The following is a 22102-nucleotide window of genomic DNA, read 5'->3' on the forward strand; positions in this document are numbered from 1 at the left end:
TATTACAAATATCACAAAAAAATTATTGAAAAAGTTCAGGCGCGACAAAATATTTCATAGAAAAACATGCAGGTTCCCTGAATTTGATTTGATTTTAAAAAGGCATGTGGCAGCAGATTTCTACGTGTGAAACTGGATGACCTGCTTCATGTGTGCTTGGCAGCCAAAAACATTGCTGCACTGCTGAGAAAAAGAATGTTTTAATATATGCAAATGAGCTTCTATGAGCAACAGGGGTGTTGTCGTTACTCCTAGAGGTTCAGCTCTGCAACTGCCGTGCCCTCTCCATTATGCATTAGGACGTTTACACTGCCTGGCCCTGTCAAAGTGCACAGGGCCAGGCAGTTGCAGAGAGAGCAGAGCCTCTAGGAGTAACGACAACACCCCCATTGCTCCTAGAGGCTCATTTGCATATATTAAAACATTTTTCTCAGCAACTTCTTATGTAGCAATACTATAATGTTATTAAGGCACACGGGCCACACAAAGGGCACCATCTGAGGGCAGAATATATTGGTCCAAGTCCTAATTACCTGCTGTGTGTTTTCATACCTCATCATCATATAGCTAAATGATCTGTTATAAAAACTGTAGACATTATAATCAATTGGCCCAACTCTGGTGCTCCCCAGTCAGAATATATTAAAAAATCAAAAGAGCATTCAGCTTATTTTAGTCATTTTCAACCTAAAATAAAAACTTTGGATAGCCTGAGAAGTGAGAAAGGATCTGTCAGGAAAGGACAAGTTCATTTTAAGATGTCGATAATTAGCGACGTGGCATTTTGGCGAAGGCTTCGCTGCAGGAACATCACAGTAAGCCATCCACACCTTCAGAGGTTAGTCGCCTGCATAAATTCTATGAGAAAGGGTCCATAAGGTCCAATCTCTGGACCACAGCTGGAGGTGCAGGAACTCCAGGACCATGGAGGAGAACACTTTTTGAATAAATCACACTAAGTTCTTCTGCCATGACAGATCCTGGATTATATTGAGGAATAAATGCTATACCTTAAAAACCTGATCATAGTATCAAAGGCCTTGATTAGCTGACCGAAGTGAAGCAACAAAAGGTACCACAGTGCCAACAGTGTATTTACTATACTAGTTCACAGTAACTAACCTGGATGTCCATTCAGATTCAGTATAATACAGGAAGATCATCTGAATGGAAGCCGTAATATTTTTTGCTGTGCCTATAGAGCCCAAAAACAAGAACATGCCATCCTGTCAAGTGCACTAAACTCAATGGGGGGAAGGAGATTTATTAAACTCCAATGCAAGTTTTTTTAAGTATCAAAACGCTGCAAATGTTCATGCTAGCCCAGCTTTCACATAAATTTACAACTTTTTGGCTTTTTGCCTGCTTGCCACAAAAAACAAAAGTGGCCTGGGCTAAGAGGACCTAGCACACTTCTAATTTTATGCCAGACTGGCATAGATTCTACCTGCATATCTGACATACAGACGGCCAATGATGTGCCACAATCATTAAGAATTGGGTACCTTCTTAATAAATGTGGCGCTTCTGAAGCCATCGCAAAACAGTAAGGGTACAGTCACACGACCGTGTGTAATCCTTTCCGTTTTGCGGTCCGCAAATTACTTCCGTTTGTTTTCCGCATGTCTTCCGTTTTTTACGGTCCGCAAAAAAATGGAAGGAAAAAAAAAAAAGATAGAGAAAAAAAAAAATATTAATTAAGACCTTCAAAAATACAGAAACCATTCTGTATGTCATCCGCAATTTGCGGATCCATTGACTTGAATGGGGCTGCGGACCGATCTGTGCGGACAATAGTAGTACAAGCTTCATATTTTTGCGGACTAGAAATGCGGAAACACGGATGCGGACAACATACTGAACGTTATCCGCACATTTTAATTTACCCATAGAAATGAATGGATCCACATCTATTCCGCAAAATGCAGAACGGATGCAGATAAAATAATACGATCGTGTGAATGTACCCTAAAACCGGCGTATAAAACGTCACACTTAAAAGGGACTGTTTTGGGAGGCGCAGTGTTCTCCGAGGCTCTTAGCAGGCACAGCGCCGTACATCATATAGAGGCTGAGCTTTGTAATACAGCTCAGCCCCACTGACTGCAACTAGGCCATGTTACTGATCTACGGTGACGTCACATGGCTTAGAAAGAGTTGGACCCCAGTCAATCTGATACTGATGACCTATCCTGAGGATAGGTCATCAATATTAATTATCGGATAACCCCTTTAATTTTCCCCAATGTTTCCAGGAAGCACTTTGGGCTTTTCTGACATTCTTCAGTCTTGTGACTGGGATGCATTGTGGAATCAGATTCAACAGCAATAACAGTAAAAGAAGGGTGAATATACACACAATGCACCCTTGAGATAAAAATATACATTGAATACTAGTCCTACATAATAATTTAAATGTTTGCAGTTGAGAGAAGTGCGGATACACCAGTGCTCAAACACTACCATTACATAAAGTTAGGTATGGCCATATTAGTTTCGTGAATGTGATATTGCTATATCAATAATAGAAGAGTATAAATATAAATACATATCAATTATGTAATTAAAATAATGAAGCAATAAAGCAGTACTCAGAACACAATAGGAGAGTCATTCCACTGACCAATGGCATGTGAAAAGGGATATATAGGCCATATTTAAAAAAAAGGCTATGTGGTTTAGGAAACTCATTTTCAGTACAATTTATAGAGGGACACCACAGAGTCCTGACCCTCATTTATTAGCGTGGGTGCGGAGCAGCTACAAGGAGCACCTTTGGGGAATCTAGCATGTCCATGCACTGCACGGACAGCCAAGTGATTTGAACGAGAAGTGTGTAATGCTTCATTTCCCCTGTGGTGGTTTTGCAGGGTTAGGCCTCATGCACACGACCATTGTTTTGGTCCGCATCCGAGAAGCAGTTTTTGTGGCTTGGATGCGGACCCATTCACTTCAATGGGGCCGCAAAAGATGGCCCTGTTCCGTGGTCCGCAAAAATTATATAACCTGTCCTATTCTTGTCCGTTTTGCGGACAAGAATAGGAAGTTATATCAATGGCTGTCCGTGCTGTTTCGCAAATGTGGGAATGCAAACGGACTCCATCCGTGTTTTGCAGATCCGCAATTTTCGGACTGCAAAACACACGACGGTCGTGTGCATGTAGCCTAAATGAACACTTGCTGCCGGATTTCTCCAGAGATTACAAGGGCCTATCAGCTTATTATTGCAGGACCTTTTTCTTGCCCAAACTAGACAACTGCTTTAAAGGGAAGCCATCACCCCGAAAAAGCAGTACTATCTGCAGGCAGCATATTATAAAGTAGAAGCAGCTGAGCAGACCGATATAGTTTTGTGGGAAAATATTTAGTAAAACTTTAAATTTATTCAATTTAAGGGTGTTCTCTAGGATTTAAAATGTCTGCCAGCAATCTGTCCAAGAATGTAGGCGGGACTGGTTGCTACCACTTGCAGAGCTGTCTAGTAAGGTTAGGGGCTGGATCTCATTACACACTACACTCTGGCACATGCATTTACTACATATTGGTGAGTGTTCCTGTCAGGCTACTCAGCCACTATGGCATATCAAAGGCAGGATCGCATCACTACCATCTATTGTAGAGCAGTGTAGTGAGGTCCTGTCCCCTCACCCCCATAGGCAGCTCTGCAAGTGGAGGCAACCAGTCCTGCCCACATTCTAGGACAGGTTGCTGAAAGCCATTTGAAATAATTCCCAGAAACCCTTTAAATCTCAGATTTTTCTGAGCTCAGTTGTCCAAGTGGCCATTTTACCAGTGACTGATAGAATCCCTGTGTGTGTATATCTGTCACTGAAACTACAAGTTTTACTAAATATTTTCCCAGAAAAGTATATATTAATCTACTCAGCTCCTCCTGCTCTATAACACGCTGCCTTAGGATTTCAATGTATTTCGAGGTGACAGGTCCTCTTTAAGGGAGCCTAAGTGAGAGTAAAATAAAATAAAAAGTAATAAAACAGCAGCATAAAATAGATTCTGCTAAAAACAGAAACGACTTGGAAAAACATTATATGACAAAATACAGAGATCGAAGAGGCAGGGATTTTTTTGGCCACCATTAATACATTAAAGGGACAGTTATTTCCTTCTCACCCTGAAATGGCTGTATACTCATACCCCCTGCTATGCAAAGCTACTGACTACAGTATGGACCAGCCATACAAAGAAAGTATTTTGTATTAGGTGTGTGGATATTTTGAAGAGCATACATATGTACTACAGCGGCTGTAGATATAATTTACTTTAGTGTCCCTTTAAAACGAACACCCTTCTTTGTCATCGGTCACACGAGTACGGCATGACACCACTCACATTTTGGAATTCTAGTGGTCATGCTCAATGCATTGATTGTCAGATCTCTCCATCAGGCCCACTGACCGCTTTATTTTATGTGGTTGGTTATGTCGTTTTTTATCTTTTGAATGTGGTATGAAGTAGTCAGCAGAAAGACATCTATGTTTTGTTGCCGATTGCTTTGAATTTTCTCTGTCATCCTCATTTGCCTGTCTTTTCATTGGAACAGGACAATACATTTAGTCATCAGAATGAGACCATGCCAACTGGGTTCCTCATACAATGTGGACACACAATGCTGATCTAATGTATTTTAATATTTTAGGAAATAGTCTATAATATTAGACCCTTCTTGCTGGCATTAGGTTTCACTGTACTTACCTTGTGCCACTATCTGACTTCTTCCATTTGCTTACACTTGCTCTACCAGTCATTCTGTATATCCAACTTCTGCCAGCTAATTCTCTGTGTTGCTCACATTACAGATTAGGAGGAGGTGTCAGCACACATATTCTGATGCAGGGGATGAACAACTAACAGGACACTTGTCTGATTGAGATACAGCATGTGAACAAAGTACTACTCCAACTGTAAGGGTCCATTCACACGTCCGTATGTGTTTTGTGGATCCGCAAAACACAGACCCCGGCAATGTGTGTTCTGCATTTTGCAGACCGCACATCGCCGGCACTTTCATAGAAAATGCCTTTTCTTGTCCGCAATTGTGGACAAGAATAGGACAAGTTTCATTTTTTTGCAGGAATGGAAGTGCGAAATCCGCGGATGGGTGAATGGGTCCACACCTGTTCCGCAAAATTGCGGAACGGATGCGGACCCATTTTGCGGACGTGTGAATGGACCCTAAAACTGTGGATATTCAGGTGTTGTGCCACTACAAGTCACCAATCCAATTAAGCATACTTGTAGTTCCTCAACACCTGGAGAGATACATTCATCCTCTGCTACTTTCCAGCACCAGCCATATAGCAGTTCCAGAAGAGTAAGAATTCACTCATCAGTTACCTATGATACCGCATGTTTTATGCTTAATTCTCTTCCAACCACACCATATTTTGAAAGTAGTCTTCATCTGTAAACCAGAAAAGTACATCAGCAGTTCTTCTACACATCATACTGAATACGCTTAGGAGCGGTTGGAATGTCTCATGAAGTGGATCAAAGAAAGATCTAGGACTCTTTCAATAAGTGCCTCTTCCACTATGTTTATATCCTAAGGTGAAAACCATAAAAGACTGTAAGAACACGTCGCAACAAAATGTACAGTTTAAAATGTCTGCATCAAATTGACATTTTTAAAGTGGCGGTCAAACTACTCCTTACAGTTGGTTGGCCATGGATGTCCTGAATATACAATATTGCATCATTTTGCAATGTACGTAAGGAATATTAAGTGTATCTCTAACTTTTACGTCTGCTGCCTTATCAAAATATTTGGCTGGACTGGATGGCATAAACTAATCTGCTAATTCTGTCACCAATATATTTCATGCTACTGTGTTATTTTATTTATGCTCCTCCTGTATGGGTACTTTCTGCAGCTTTTTAAGTGTACTTTCAACAAACATTGAATAAAATCAACAGCACAAGTGAATATATAGGAGACCGCAAGCAAATCATTCATAGCTTCTAGTAGAAATAATAAAGGAATAGCACAACATAGAGCCATAAGAATCGATGCTCCAGAATTGTTACTAGGGTACAAGAGGAATGCATGCAGCTGCATATCAGCAGTGGTGACAGGTCCTCTTTAAAGAGAGTCTTTCGCCTAAAATGACCATTATACACCACAAACATCATGATATCCATTACATTCCCCATATTATAATCGTACCTTTCATATTGCTGTCCGTCGCCTATTCTCTCTTAAAAACACTTTTATTCCATATGCTAATCAGGTTCTGAAGGTGCCCAGGCTCCACGGCGCTGTTGAAATCAAACCCCTCCCCTTTCACCCCTCTGGCCCGCCCTCGGTTCTTCAGATACCATCCTCCAGTCAATGACAAATCCGGCACCTGCGCACTCCATTACTCACTAGGGCAGAGGCAGCAGAGCATTTAATGCGCATGCGCCGGCCCGTACATCCCGATCTAGCCGGCGGAAGTAAACTGCCAAAATATCGGGATGTACGGGCCGGCGCTTGCGCATTAAACGCTCTGCTGCCTCTGCCCTAGTGAGTAATGGAGTGCGCAGGTGCCGGATTTGTCATTGACTGGAGGATGGTATCTGAAGAACCGAGGGCGGGCCAGAGGGGTGAAAGGGGAGGGGTTTGATTTCAACAGCGCCGTGGAGCCTGGGCACCGGCCGCATAAACGCCGCCCCTGGGCACCTTCAGAACCTGATTAGCATATGGAATAAAAGTGTTTTTAAGAGAGAATAGGCGACGGACAGCAATATGAAAGGTACGATAGAACAGAACAGAATGGTGACTGAACGGAGGCAAACTGAGACATTCTGAACGGATCCTTTTCCATTCAGAAAGCATCAGGGCAACACTGAACTGGTTTGGACCGCTTGTGAGAGCCCTAAACGGATCTCACAAACAGAAAGCCAAAACGCCAGTGTGAAAGTAGCCTTATGTGATATTTTAAACTGCCATCTAGTGGTATAAATAAGTAAGGGCTGTTTCACACAAGCAAGTCCATTGCAGGAATCTGTGTGTAAGCCTCCGATCCTGGACTTGACATCATCATGATTTATAATGCTATGTGCCTCTGCAGCATCATACTGACATAATGTGCAGTAACACAAGATCAGTGCTAGGCTTCCTTCATGCTTTTTGTAGCTTGTAAAAATACCATGAATTTTATGGGGGGTTTTTTATGTGCAACTTTTGGGTGGCATTTTCTATACATGCATTTTTTACTTGTGTACCGTTTACATTCTTATAGAGAAGCCTATGAGAAAATGCAAGAAAAAAAAAAAAAAAAAAAAAAAAAAGGCGCTGACCTTATGATAGGGCAGTGATGTCGAACCTTTTAGAGGCCGAGTGCCCAAACTGCAACCCAAAACCCACTTATTTATCGTAAAGTGCCAACACGGCAATTTAACCTGAATACTATAGTTCAATATAGTATATATTCCATGTACTTTATAATTTAGCCATAATAGCCTGCCTACATTCAGTGCGCTGCCTGTGCTGTTCATAGTGCACCCTGCGCTGATGAATGGCAGGAAAAGTCTAAGGCATATTGGTACACCATAGACTTTTTTCACAGTGCGGGTGCCCACAGAGAGGGCTCTGAGTGCCACCTCTGGCACCCGTGCCATAGGTTCGCCATCACTGTGATAGGGCATCAATATTGTGCACTCAGAAAACCCCTTAAAATGAAATTCCATCTGTAATAAAATTCAATCTTCTATCCATATCAAGTAATAATAGTATTACTTTCCACGACCCCTTAAGTCTGACATCGAATGCAATATTTGGGTTTTGGGTGTATTTTCAATCAGTGACATGAAGCGATCACTAACGAATTCTTCAAAATGTTCTACTTAGTGGTTGTCCAGCCGTTAAATTGCTGGCTCAAAAAAAAAAAAAAAAAAACTGCTGCTCCAGTACCAACGCTTCCCAGGCACCTACTGCTCTCTACCTCCTGTGGGGCCCCTTGACACACAGGAATATACTGCTAAGCCATTCACTGGCAGAGGTAGGTCACTGCTGCAGCCAGTGAGTGGTCAAGAGTAGGGATGAGCGAACCCGAACTATATAGTTCGGGTTCATACCGAATTTTGGGGTGTCCGTGACACGGACCCGAACATTTTCGTAAAAGTCCGGGTTCAGTGTTCGTCGCTTTTTGAAAGGCTGCAAAGCAGCCAATCAACAAGCGTCATACTACTTGCCCCAAGAGGCCGTCACAGCCATGCCTACTATTGGCATGGCTGTGATTGGCCAGAGCACCATGTGACCCAGCCTCTATTTAAGCTGGAGTCACATAGCGCCGCCCGTCACTCTGCTCTGATCAGCATAGGGAGAGGTTGCGGCTGCGACGTTAGGGCGAGATTAGGCTGATTAACTCCTCCAAAAGACTCCATCCAGTGATCGATCTGCAGCTGTGGATGATTGAACTGCTGCTATTGAACTGCTCACTGTTTTTAGGCTGCCCAGAGCGTTTTTCAGTCACTTTTTTCTGGGGTGATCGGCGGCCATTTTGTGTCTTGTGTTGCGCCAGCACAAGCTGCCACCAAGTGCATTTAACCCTCAATGGTGTGGTTGTTTTTTGGCTAAATCCTACATCAGGGTGAAGCTGTCACACCAAGTCCATTTAACCAGCAATAGTCTGTTTATTTTTTGGCCATATACTACATCAGGGGCAAGCTGCGCCTGTCACCAAGTGCATTTAACCCTCAGTAGTGTGGTTGGTCAAGCTGTCACACCAAGTGCATTTAACCATCAATAGTGTGGTTATTTTTTGGCCATATCCCAGTCTAATTCTGTCAGTAAACGTATACCTGTCACCCAGCGCCTAAATACTAGGCCTCAAGTTTATATCCAGCTAAATCTGTCGTTACTGGTGTACTGTTGTGGCTGGTCAAGTTATTTAGTGTCCGTCAAAGCACAGTTTTTGTTCTGGGTTGAAATACAATTCCCAATTTAGCAATTTCCTAATTTAGTGGTTTCTGCTGTATCAGAGCTATTTGAAATCTATCCCTAAAAGGGTATATCAGATTCAAGGTGCACATAGGGTCATTCTGAATAACTTCACACACATGCTACTGTGCATTTCCAAGTCATATTCTGTCAGTAAACCTATACCTGTCACCCAGCGCCTAAAGAATAGGCCTCAAATTTATAGTCAGCTAAATCTGTCGTTACTGCTGTACTGTTGTGGCTGGTCAAGTTATTTAGTGTCCGTCAAAGCACATTTTTTGTTCTGGGTTGAAATACAATTCCCAATTTAGCAATTTCCTAATTTAGTGGTTTCTGCTGTATCAGGCCTACTTTAAATACATCCCTAAAAGGGTATATCAGAATCAAGGTGCTGATAGGGTCATTCTGAATAACTTCACACACACGCTACTGTGCATATCCCAGTCTAATTCTGTCCGTAAAACGTATACCTGTCACCCAGCGCCTAAATACTAGGCCTCAAATTCATAGTCAGCTAAATCTGTGGTTACTGCTGTGCCTGTATTAGTGTAATACGGTACCTAAATAGATAGCCAGATAGTGTTAGGTGTCTGTAAAAAAAAAGGCCTGAAATTGAATTCAATACATTGGGCCAAATAATATTTTTGTTGTTGTGGTGAACGATAACAATGAGGAAAACATCTAGTAAGGGACGCGGACGTGGACATGGTCGTGGTGGTGTTAGTGGACCCTCTGGTGCTGGGAGAGGACGTGGCCGTTCTGCCACATCCACACGTCCTAGTGTACCAACTACCTCAGGTCCCAGTAGCCGCCAGAATTTACAGCGATATATGGTGGGGCCCAATGCCGTTCTAAGGATGGTAAGGCCTGAGCAGGTACAGGCATTAGTCAATTGGGTGGGCAACAGTGGATCCAGCACGTTCACATTATCTCCCACCCAGTCTTCTGCAGAAAGCGCACAGATGGCGCCTGAAAACCAACCCCATCAGTCTGTCACATTACCCCCATGCATATCAGGGAAACTGTCTGAGCCTCAAGTTCTGCAGCAGTCTCTTATGCTGTTTGAAGACTCTGCTGGCAGGGTTTCCCAAGGGCATCCACCCTAGCCCTTCCCCAGCGGTGGAAGACTATAGAATGCACTGACGCACAACCACTTATGTTTCCTGATGATGAGGACATGGGAATACCACCTCAGCAAGTCTCTGATGATGACGAAACACAGGTGCCAACTGCTGCGTCTTTCTGCAGTGTGCAGACTGAATAGGAGGTCAGGGATCAAGACTGGGTGGAAGACGATGCAGGGGACGATGAGGTCCTAGACCCCACATGGAATGAAGGTCGTGCCACTGACTTTCACAGTTCGGAGGAAGAGGCAGTGGTGAGACCGAGCCAACAGCGTAGCAAAAGAGGGAGCAGTGGGCAAAAGCAGAACACCCGCCGCCAAGAGACTCCGCCTGCTACTGACCGCCGCCATCTGGGACCGAGCACCCCAAAGGCAGCTTCAAGGAGTTCCCTGGCATGGCACTTCTTCAAACAATGTGCTGGCGACAAGACCCGAGTGGTTTGCATGCTGTGCCATCAGAGCCTGAAGCGAGGCATTAACATTCTGAACCTTAGCACAACCTGCATGACCAGGCACCTGCATGCAAAGCATGAACTGCAGTGGAGTAAACACCTTAAAAACAAGGAAGTCACTCAGGCTCCCCCTGCTACCTCTTCTGCTGCTGCTGCCGCCTCGGCCTCTTCCTCCGCCTCTGGAGGAACGTTGGCACCTGCCGCCCAGCAAACAGGGGATGTACCACCAACACCACCACCTCCGTCACCAAGCATCTCAACCATGTCACACGGCAGCGTTCAGCTCTCCATCTCACAAACATTTGAGAGAAAGCGTAAATTCCCACCTAGCCACCCTCGATCTCTGGCCCTGAATGCCAGCATTTCTAAACTACTGGCCTATGAAATGCTGTCATTTAGGCTGGTGGACACAGACAGCTTCAAACAGCTCATGTCGCTTGCTGTCCCACAGTATGTTGTTCCTAGCCGGCACTACTTCTCCAAGAGAGCCGTGCCTTCCCTGCACAACCAAGTATCCGATAAAATCAAGTGTGCACTGCGCAACGCCATCTGTGGCAAGGTCCACCTAACCACAGATACGTGGACCAGTAAGCACGGCCAGGGACGCTATATCTCCCTAACTGCACACTGGGTAAATGTAGTGGCAGCTGGGCCCCAGGCGGAGAGCTGTTTGGCGCACGTCCCTTCCGCCGCCCAAGGATCGCAGGGCAACATTCTTTGCCTCCTGTTGCCACCCCCTCCTTCTCGGCTTCCTCCTCCTCTTCTTCCACCTGCTCATCCAGTCAGCCACACACCTTCACCACCAACTTCAGCACAGCCCGGGGTAAACGTCAGCAGGCCATTCTGAAACTCATATGTTTGGGAGACAGGCCCCACACCGCACAGGAGTTGTGGCGGGGTATAGAACAACAGACCGACGAGTGGTTGCTGCCAGTGAGCCTCAAGCCCGGCCTGGTGGTGTGCGATAATGGGCGAAATCTCGTTGCAGCTCTGGGACTAGCCGGTTTGACGCACATCCCTTGCTTGGCGCATGTGCTGAATTTGGTGGTGCAGAAGTTCATTCACAACTACCCCGACATGTCAGAGCTGCTGCATAAAGTGCAGGCCGTCTGTTCGCGCTTCCGGCGTTCACATCCTGCCGCTGCTCGCCTATCTGCGCTACAGCGTAACTTCGGCCTTCCCGCTCACCGCCTCATATGCGACGTGCCCACCAGGTGGAACTCCACCTTGCACATGCTGGACAGACTGTGCGAGCAGCAGCAGGCCATAGTGGAGTTTCAGCTGCAGCACGCACGGGTCAGTCGCACTACGGAACAGCACCACTTCACCACCAATGACTGGGCCTCCATGCGAGACCTGTGTGCCCTGTTGCGCTGTTCGAGTACTCCACCAACATGGCCAGTGGCAATGACGCCGTTATCAGCGTTACAATACCACTTCTATGTCTCCTTGAGAAAACACTTAGGGCGATGATGGAAGAGGAGGTGGCCCAGGAGGAGGAGGAGGAAGAGGGGTCATTTTTAGCACTTTCAGGCCAGTCTCTTCGAAGTGACTCAGAGGGAGTTTTTTTGCAACAGCAGAGGCCAGGTACAAATGTGGCCAACCAGGGCCCACTACTGGAGGACGAGGAGGAGGATGAGGATGAAGCATGGTCACAGCGGGGTGGCACCCAACACAGCTCGGGCCCATCACTGGTGCGTGGCTGGGGGGAAAGGCAGGATGATGACGATACGCCTCCCACAGAGGACAGCTTGTCCTTACCCCTGGGCAGCCTGGCACACATGAGCGACTACATGCTGCAGTGCCTGCGCAACGACAGCAGAGTTGCCCACATTTTAACCTGTGCGGACTACTGGGTTGCCACCCTGCTGGATCCACGCTACAAAGACAATGTGCCCACCTTACTTCCTGCACTGGAGCGTGATAGGAAGATGCACGAGTACAAGCGCACGTTGGTAGACTCGCTACTGAGAGCATTCCCAAATGTCACAGGGGAACAAGTGGAAGCCCAAGGCCAAGGCAGAGGAGGAGCAAGAGGTCGCCAAGGCAGCTGTGTCACGGCCAGCTCCTCTGAGGGCAGGGTTAGCATGGCAGAGATGTGGAAAAGTTTTGTCAACACGCCACAGCTAACTGCACCACCACTGATACGCAACGTGTTAGCAGGAGGCAACATTCACTAACATGGTGGAACAGTACGTGTGCACACCCCTCCACGTTCTGACTGATGGTTCGGCCCCATTCAACTTCTGGGTCTCTAAATTGTCCACGTGGCCAGAGCTAGCCTTTATGCCTTGGAGGTGCTGGCCTGCCCGACGGCCAGCGTTTTGTCTGAACGTGTATTCAGCACGGCAGGGGGCGTCATTACAGACAAACGCAGCCGCCTGTCTACAGCCAATGTGGACAAGCTGACGTTCATAAAAATGAACCAGGCATGGATCCCACAGGACCTGTCCATCCCTTGTGCAGATTAGACATTAACTACCTCCCCTTAACCATATATTATTGTACTCCAGGGCACTTCCTCATTCAATCCTATTTTTATTTTCATTTTACCATTATATTGCGAGGCTACCCAAAGTTGAATGAACCTCTCCTCTGTCTGGGTGCCGGGGCCTAATATATGCCAATGGACTGTTCCATTGTTGGGTGACGTGAAGCCTGATTCTCTGCTATGACATGCAGACTATTCTCTGCTGACATGAAGCCAGATTCTCTGTTACGGGACCTCTCTCCTCTGCCTGGGTGCCGGGGCCTAAATATCTGAGAATGGACTGTTCCAGTGGTGGGTGACGTGAAGCCAGATTCTCTGCTATGGGACCTCTCTCCAATTGATATTGGTTAATTTTTATTTATTTTATTTTTATTCATTTCCCTATCCACATTTGTTTGCAGGGGATTTACCTACATGTTGCTGCCTTTTGCAGCCTTCTAGCTCTTTCCTGGGCTGTTTTACAGCCTTTTTAGTGCCGAAAAGTTTGGGTCCCCATTGACTTCAATGGGGTTCGGGTTCGGGACGAAGTTCGGATCAGGTTCGGATCCCGAACCCAAACATTTCCGGGAAGTTCGGCCGAACTTCTCGAACCCGAACATCCAGGTGTCCGCTCAACTCTAGTCAAGAGATCATAATATAACATGACTTTACCAGCTAAGGCTACTTTCACACTAGCGTTCGGGCGGATCCGTTCTGAACGGATCCGCTCATAATAATGCAGACGGAGGCTCCGTTCAGAACGGATCCGTCTGCATTATATTAGCAAAAAAAAGCTAAGTGTGAAAATAGCCTGGGACGGATCCGTCCAGACTTTCAATGTAAAGTCAATGGGGGACGGATCCGCTTGAAGATTGAGCCACATTGTGGCATCTTCAAACGGATCCGTCCCCATTGACTTACATTGAAAGTCTGGACGGATCCGCACGCCTCCGAACGGCCAGGCGGACACACGAACGCTGCAAGCAGCGTTCAGCTGTCCGCCTGTCCGTGCGGAGGCGAGCGGAGCGGAGGCTGAACGCCGCCAGACTGATGCAGTCTGAGCGGATCCGCCTCCATTCAGACTGCATCAGGGCTGGACGGCTGCGTTCGGGTCCGCTCGTGAGCTCCTTCAAACGGAGCTCACGAACGGAAACCCGAACGCTAGTGTGAAAGTAGCCTAGGCTCTGTTCACACTGCATTTCCCTTGGACATTTGCTGTATACGCCAGGGAACTTCCGAGACTTATGAGCTGAGGCCTGACATAGGCCACGGCATGGCACACAGCAGCATATGTCATAGGCCACACAAACCACCCTGATGGAGACCAAAAGGACACTCTTTTGGCCTCCATCTTTTGTGTCTATGGGTAAGTGGAGGGATGTGTGATGTGAACAGAACCCAAGACAGTTAATCACACAAATGCCAACAACTAATGCCAACCTGTGATATAAAAGTAGACAACAAGCAGGAAACATGAATGCGTATTCTGTTACTCACATGTAGTTTTCATAGTATATTGAGTGTCTGGCATGAAGATGCTTGAGGAACTTGAGTTGTAACTGGAGTCTCCTCCTGGCATCAGGTGACAGATCGGACATCTCTAAGAAAATGATGATGGAATTGGTAGTGTCGTTAGCGCATACAAGGCCTGAAGCAAACAAACATCTACAAAAACATTATATGAGGTGTGCATATAATGCATAGTTTAATTTTTTCATTTAATCATGAAATCTAATCTTTATGGTTTAGAGCGTTGCGTCACTGCAGCCTGTGTACAGTCCGTTCAGGCCATACCACTTCCTGCCCTTAATACAGTCGCAGACAACGGCCTCTGCTGATACATCAGTCCAGATCACTGCAGGAGCCCGGTACTGCTTAAGGCCTCTTTCACACTACCATTTTTTTTTTTTAGTTTGCGGGCCGTTTTTTGCGTTCAGTATACGGAACCATTTATTTCAATGGGTCGGCAAAAACAACAGAAGGTACTCCGTGTGCATTCCGTTTCCGTATTTCCGTTCAAAGATAGAACATGTCCTATTATTGCCCACAAATCACGTTCCGTGGCTCCCTTCAAGTCAATGGGTCAGCAAAAAAAAAAAAACGGAACACATACGAAAATGCATCCGTATGTCTTCCGTATCCGTTCCATTTTTGCGGAACCATCTATTGAAAATGTTATGCCCAGGCCAATTTTTTCTATGTAATTACTGTATACTGTATATGCCATATGGAAAAACGGAACGGAAACAGAAACACAATGGAAACAAAAAAAAAAAACGGAACAACGATCCATGAAAAACTGACCGCAAAACACTGAAATAGCCATATGGTAGCGTGAAGAGGCATTACTCTTCACCATTTGGTTACTTAACATAGATTACCTTTACTTGCTGTCATTCAATCGGAACTTATACTTTCAAATAAGAAAACGGTCTTGGTCACGTAATGAACACGCAGCGCACATGACCAGACATGCACACTCAAATTCCATGACAATTACTGGGCGATGAGGAAGAAATGAGCAAACTCACCCAATCATTTACTCATCTCCCATAGAATATAATGTGCGGCCACCAGTAGTAGGACATGACGAGGAGTAAATGCTGAGTGGGCCATCGTTCATATAGACCGTTATTTGAGCACAATAGGTGCCATATATATCAGTCTATACATTTACCAGAAGAACTGAGATGGAAAAAAATAAGATACATGTAATTCTCATGAACGGAACACAAACCTATGATATAATCCGGCAATCCACTGCCTTTTATATACTGTAATAAAACTCCTTACCACCAGCCGGCTCTCTGAAGAGTGATAGGTGAAGCAGTGCTGTATGAGGCCGTCTTCCTCTAGATGTACAGGACAGAAAGGACAAGCATACGTGTCTTCTCTAGAAAGCAAAAGAGCAAATAAATTATGAACGTTAAGCAAACCCCTTTTCTTCACATAAACCCTTTACCACTTTGCAGTCTATTTCTGTGCATGGTCCTAACAATGTAAACCAGGCAACGTATGGGGCGGGATGGCATAATCACAACTATACTTTGTGCTGTGGTTGGCCATATATTCTCTCAAAAGTCCCTAGTGTACCCAGGAGCCAGTGTGACAGGATTTCCGGAAGGCAATGCGTCTGTGATGCCCACCTGTCTTCTCCAGTGCTGCTACCCGAGAGAGGAAGAGTTAGATGTGGACTGACATGGTACGTGGGGTCAGATAAGCACATTGTATTACAGCAGCACTCTGACTGCGAGATGCGTAGGTGGCTGCTCTAGCTGGCGAATTTGTCTGGGCACTCCACTGGCTGGCACACTGTTAGAGTCCATTCACACGTCCGTGTATTGTGTCGGCACCCGTTCTGCAATTCTGCGGAAGGGGTGCGGACCCATTTATTCTCTATGGGGCAGGAATGGATGCGGACAGCACACAGTTGTGCTGTCCGCATCTGCATTTCCGGAGCGCGCCCCCAATCTTCCAGTCCGCAGCTCAGGAAAAAAATAGAACATGTCCTATTCTTGTCCGCAATTGCGGACAAGAATAGGCAGTTCTATGGGGGTGTCGGCCAGGTGCATTGCGGATCCGCAATACACTACAGACGTGTGAATGGACCCTTGAATTGCTATAGAAGTATGTTTGCTGTAGGTGCAGCTAAAGGGTACAGTTATAACCAGAGTTTATTTGAGACATATGGCAGGATGCTAAGTGGCAAGGCACACATGTGAAAACTTTGCCATTAAAGATTTTACATTAAAAGGCATCTAAATGTCAACTGTTCTCAAACACACAATATATTTAAATCGCACAACGTTTGCTGTTAGGTCACACATTTTTCAGTTATTTTTCTTTATAAACTCCCAAGTTAAAACTCGATTTAAATAAGGGCATGACACAAAGATCACGCCATGCCACCTCACAAAGAAACATACCTGGACATGGTCCCGCCCAATTCTTCAAGCGGTCCATACTTTTTAATATACTGCTGACACATATTTAAGTGCGCTCTCATTTCACTCAGGCATATCTAAAAGGTAAAACACAAGTTGGTTGGTAGGCTACAATGAATCGAATATAAAATTCTAACACAATGAAGTAGGAAGTGAACATAACGCCTATGAGGCTCTATTCACATGGACATGTCACATGTGTTAGGACAAATCCATTGTGATCTGTCTTTGGTTGAAGTCCCCTGATTTATAATGGCTCTGTCAAATTTTCTTTATGAATACTATAGTGCTGTATAAAATGATGTCAGAGGCGGAAAACCTGCACTGATTACATCTAGATTAGAAAACTACTGCTAACATAATGCTGCCCCCTGGTGCTGTGTCTGGTATTACAGCCAGTCTCATTCCGACAGTATGAATGTAATGCTGCCATCCAGGTGAATAGTGCTGCCCACCCACATTCAAAGTAAAGGGGTTACAGGTCATTGAGCTCTGTGTGCGGCTGATGTCATGATGTACGTACATGCAACGAAAGGAGTTTTTAAAGGAAGATGGTGGTAGTTTGGCACCGCCAAAGTTCAGCATCCAGTAGGAAGAGGATTCATGAAGAAAGAATATTCTTAAAGGGAATCTGTCACCTAGTTTTAGCCTATAGAGCTGCGGACATGCACGGATAGATCTCTGCTAGCATGTCCGCAATATACCTGTCCCATAGCTCGGAGTGGTTTTATTTGGTTTAAAAAATGATTAGCCAAAAATGATATGTAAATTAGCCAAGTAAGGTGCCCAAGGCATGTGTACTTACGGTTAAGGAGCCCAGCACCGCCTGCATCTCCTCCTTATTCACAGTTACAGTGCCGTAATCTTACAATGCGCGAGCTAGCGCATACTCAGTTCATTCACTGAGGCTGATGCCAGCAAAGGGAACGAACACTTAGCCGGCACTGTGCATGCGCTAGCTCGCGCATCACGAGATTATGGCACTGTAACTTTGTGAGCAAGGAGGAGATTCCGGGATGCAGGCGTGCTGGGCTCCTTAACCGTAAGTAACCACGCCTTGGGCACCTTACTTGGATAATTTACATATAAAAAAATAAAAATTAAACCAAATAAAATCACTCAGAGCTATGGGACAGGTATATTGCGGACATGCTAGCAGAGATCTATCCGTGCATGTCCGCAGCTCTATAGGGTAAAACTAGGTGACAGAATCCCTTTAATTTTTAATATATAGACCAATGCACTTCATCTCGTCTACAATAAACCTACATATACAAAGTCTAAAGGATTATTCCCATCTCAGGGGTTAGGCTACTTTCACACTTGCGCCAGAGGATTCCAGAAGGCAGTTCAGTCGCCAGAACTGCCTGCAGGATCCGGCAATCTGGACGCAAACGGATGCATTGGTCAGACGGATGCGGATCAGTCTGACAAATGCATTGCAATACCGGATCAGTCTTTCCGGTTGTCATCCGGAAAAGTCAATGGGGCTGAGCTGCAATACCAAGCACTGCCACTATGCGATGTACGGCGCTGTCCTTGGAAAGCTTCCAGGAGTCTGCATTGCTCATCAGAGCTCCGGTGAGCGCAACTGCTCCCTGAAACAGCTGAGGGGGGTGCCAGGACTCGGACCCCTGCTGATGTTATAATGATGACCTATTCTGAGGATAGGTCATTATTATTTTCTGGATGAACCCATTAAGGAAATGGGCGAGCTTGCTGTGCACCGCTGTTTCTGTAGCTGCCACAGCAGTGAATGGGAGATACGCGAATTGTGTAGCTCAGGCATTTCTTTAACTCCACACATCCCAAGCCATTGCTTACTCAGGTTGTGCCCATCTCAGACATGTGCCCGTACACATTAGATGTTCGGCTGACATAATTCTAATCTGCTTTCAACTCCCCCAGATGGCAGATGCCGGGGGAGACAAGGATCAGGCTGTTGGATTTTAACATACCCAATCCTTTTGCTTTCAGGGGAGATAAGAAGTTGGAAGAGATGTCTAGAAGTCGATTACCCCCTAATGAGAACACATGCATGCTTGACTAGGCGAGAATTTGTATCAGGGCGTTGGGAGAGATAGGGAGGAGTATGAGGAGCTGGTCACACGGGTGCTCATCTGACAACTATTCGTGACTCTACTGTAAGCACGTACACTCAGCTATGCATGAATATTTATATCAATGGGGGAGGGGAATAAGCCAGTGACGGACCCTCTGGCAGTGACTTATCTTCCTTGGGAACAACAAAGGATTGAGCATATAGAAATCCAACATGCCAGATGCCACTTTCCTCTGATTTCTTCCATCGGAGGATATTCTGGGGGCCACCACACATGACACTGTGGGCCAATCCCTCTGGAATTGTAGCTTTTTGGCTGACTTTTAACTAATCTGTATGGGCTTAAAGGGGATGAATGTTTTATATTGATGACCTATCCTCAGGATAGGTCATCAATATCAGATCGGTGGGGGTCCGACTCCCGCCAGCCAGCTTTTTGAAGAGAATGCAGTGCTCATACGAGCTCTGTGTTCTCCTCAGTGTTTACCTGTCCGCAGTTGCAATTGCACTGGAGAGCAGGTGTAATTACAACTATGGCGTCTCCATTCACTAGAACAGGAAGGAGCCGTCCGATAGAAGTGAACGGGGACGCCATAGTCGTAATTACAGTACATCTGCTCTCCACCGCAACAGCGAACAGTGAAGAGAAGGCAGAGCTCTTATAAGTTCTCTTCAAACAGCTGATCGGCGGGATAGGTCATGAATATAAAAAAGCAGACAACCCCTTTAAGTGAACTCAATTTAAGTGAATTCAACTAAGTTTCGATGCTCAAGGAGACCTTGATGAGGACCTGCGTTTCAGCTATACGGTTTATTATGTTGCAGCGTACCCGTTCACTGACTGCGGTAAATACAGCATGCTGTACACTCTTTGGGAGCTTGCACATGGCACTAATACGACAGCTGCAGTCTATGGGAGTTCCGGGAGAGAATCAACGGCTGTTTTCTGGGCTCCTTCTGTAAATCCCATAGACCTTGCAGTCAGCAGGTAGATCCTCCATAAATTGTCAAATGGCAGTAATGGGACCCCCATGCACCCCATAGGCGAGGGTCCCTGTGGGAGACACACTTATCACACATTGATGGCGCATCCTGTGTATAAATGTATATATGGGAATGCCCCTTTAACTGCCTGGTGCAAAGCATATTACAAGTTATACTTGTCTTTGTGCATTTCAGGTAGTTGTTATTTTACCAAACAATTTGCTCTTGCTTGTGTATATTATGGGGATTCCCCACATTAGACGTTTACCATTTATCTAGGTCTAAGGGGTTGTAAGAAAGAGCCGAGCACTGTACCATCAACCCCATGGACATTAAATGGAGCGGTGCCATGCTCAAATGCCACTCCATTCAAACTCCTCCTCACTGCAACTGTACAGTGACAGGGAACCCCGTTCTAGTGCCCCAACGATCAGACATTTATCATATATCCTGTGCACCGGTAAAAAAAGTAAAAAAAAAGTTAATTGTGAGAAAGGTTTCTAACAATGTACCTGGTCTTTTCCTCGAACACGTCCTACTTTCGACGTCGGCAGAGTGCAGCTGTTTTTGTGGCATTCTCTGGGCCTGCTCATACTTGTGGAGGGCAATCTCAACCGATTTGTGTATGAATCCATCCTTGCTGATCACATACACCCATACATGCGGATTGTCTTCCCTGGGGCAGATGGGATCTTCCAGCAACACAATGTGACATGTCACACGTCTAGAAATGTCTGGCATTGGTTGGAAGAGCATGATCAAGACTTCCAAGGCCCACTAATTCCCCACACTTGAACCCAATTGAGCATCTGTGGGACCACCTGATCGTCGTGTTTGCCCTACAGATCCTCCCCCTATGTAACATCCAGCAGCCGTGGGATGCACTGCCGTCAGCATAGCTCTAGATATCGGTGACGCCCTACCAGGACCTGATTCAGTCACTCCCAGCCCGTCTAGCTGCTGTCCCTGATGCACATCGCGGTTACTCTGGATATTAGGTGGTGAATAGAATAATGTGACCCGAATGTGTATAAACCCCAAGTACATCTCATCATTTGTCATTAAGGCTACTTTTACACTAGCATTTCTATTTTCCGGTATTGAGATCCGCCAGAGGTTCTCAATAACAGAAAAAAACGCTTCCGTCTTGTCCCCATTCATTGTCAATCGGGACAAAACGTAACTGAACAGAACGGAGTGCTCCAAAATGCATTCCGTTCCGTTCTCATACCAGAGATAAGTCATAAGATGCAGAGCAAAACGCATCCGTCATGACACACAATGCAAGTTAATGGGGACAGATCCTCTCAGTTTTCTCCGACACAATAGAAAACGGATCCGTCTTGGCTATGTTAAAGATAATACACCTGGATCCATTGATAACGGATGCATATGGTTGTATTATCAGTAACGGAAGCGTTTTTGCTGAACCCTGCCGGATCCAGCAAAAACGCTGGTGTGAAAGTAGCCTAAGATATATCTTCTTAATGCATTTATTTACAAAGAAATGTATTATAATGTTTTCCAATTTTCCAAAAATTAGCTGGACTACTTTGAAAAAAGACTACCTATATGAGAACAGACTGCACGAACCTCAGCTGAATATCTGAAACACCAGCCGTATCTTACATTGCAAGGCTCAGCCAATTCTTGCTGCGACCTTACCTTTTCTTCACATTCCTCACAATTCTGAAATACAGTTTTCATCTTCTTCATGATGTCCACAGCGAGCGTCCCTTCTGATGATAGGTGAGCTCGGCAGTAAGGGCACGCATAAGCGTTATTCCTCAGGCTGGCTTTTATACACGTGTGACAAAACCTAAAAGGCACAAACGCATTCTTTCAATAGAAAGTGTGGCTGGTAATTATCTACGCACAAGTGTCATGGAAGAGCATTTCACATTTCATGTGATCACTGGTGGTATTCTGGTTTCATGAAACTCATGACTTTGACTTCACAGGATAGGCCATCAAATTTCAGATTGGTTGAGGTCCCCCGTTCTGCACCCCTGCCTCCCCCAGCTGTTTGGAGGAGCTGCGGCAGTAGTGAAAGCAGAGTCCTCTCGCCTACATTATAGTGGCATTGCAGGGTAATTACTGCTGTCGTTCCAGTCAAGTGAATGAGA

At 45.5% G+C, this 22102-nt stretch overlaps 1 pseudogene; it reads right to left on the reverse strand.

Annotated features, from left to right (window-relative positions):
* Positions 1–322: 322 nt before the first annotated feature.
* The window catches only part of LOC122939337, a 37644-nt pseudogene continuing 15864 nt past the window's right edge, over positions 323–22102 (reverse strand).

Source organism: Bufo gargarizans, chromosome 5, assembly GCF_014858855.1.
Source record: "Bufo gargarizans isolate SCDJY-AF-19 chromosome 5, ASM1485885v1, whole genome shotgun sequence".
Taxonomy (NCBI): Eukaryota; Metazoa; Chordata; class Amphibia; order Anura; family Bufonidae; genus Bufo; species Bufo gargarizans.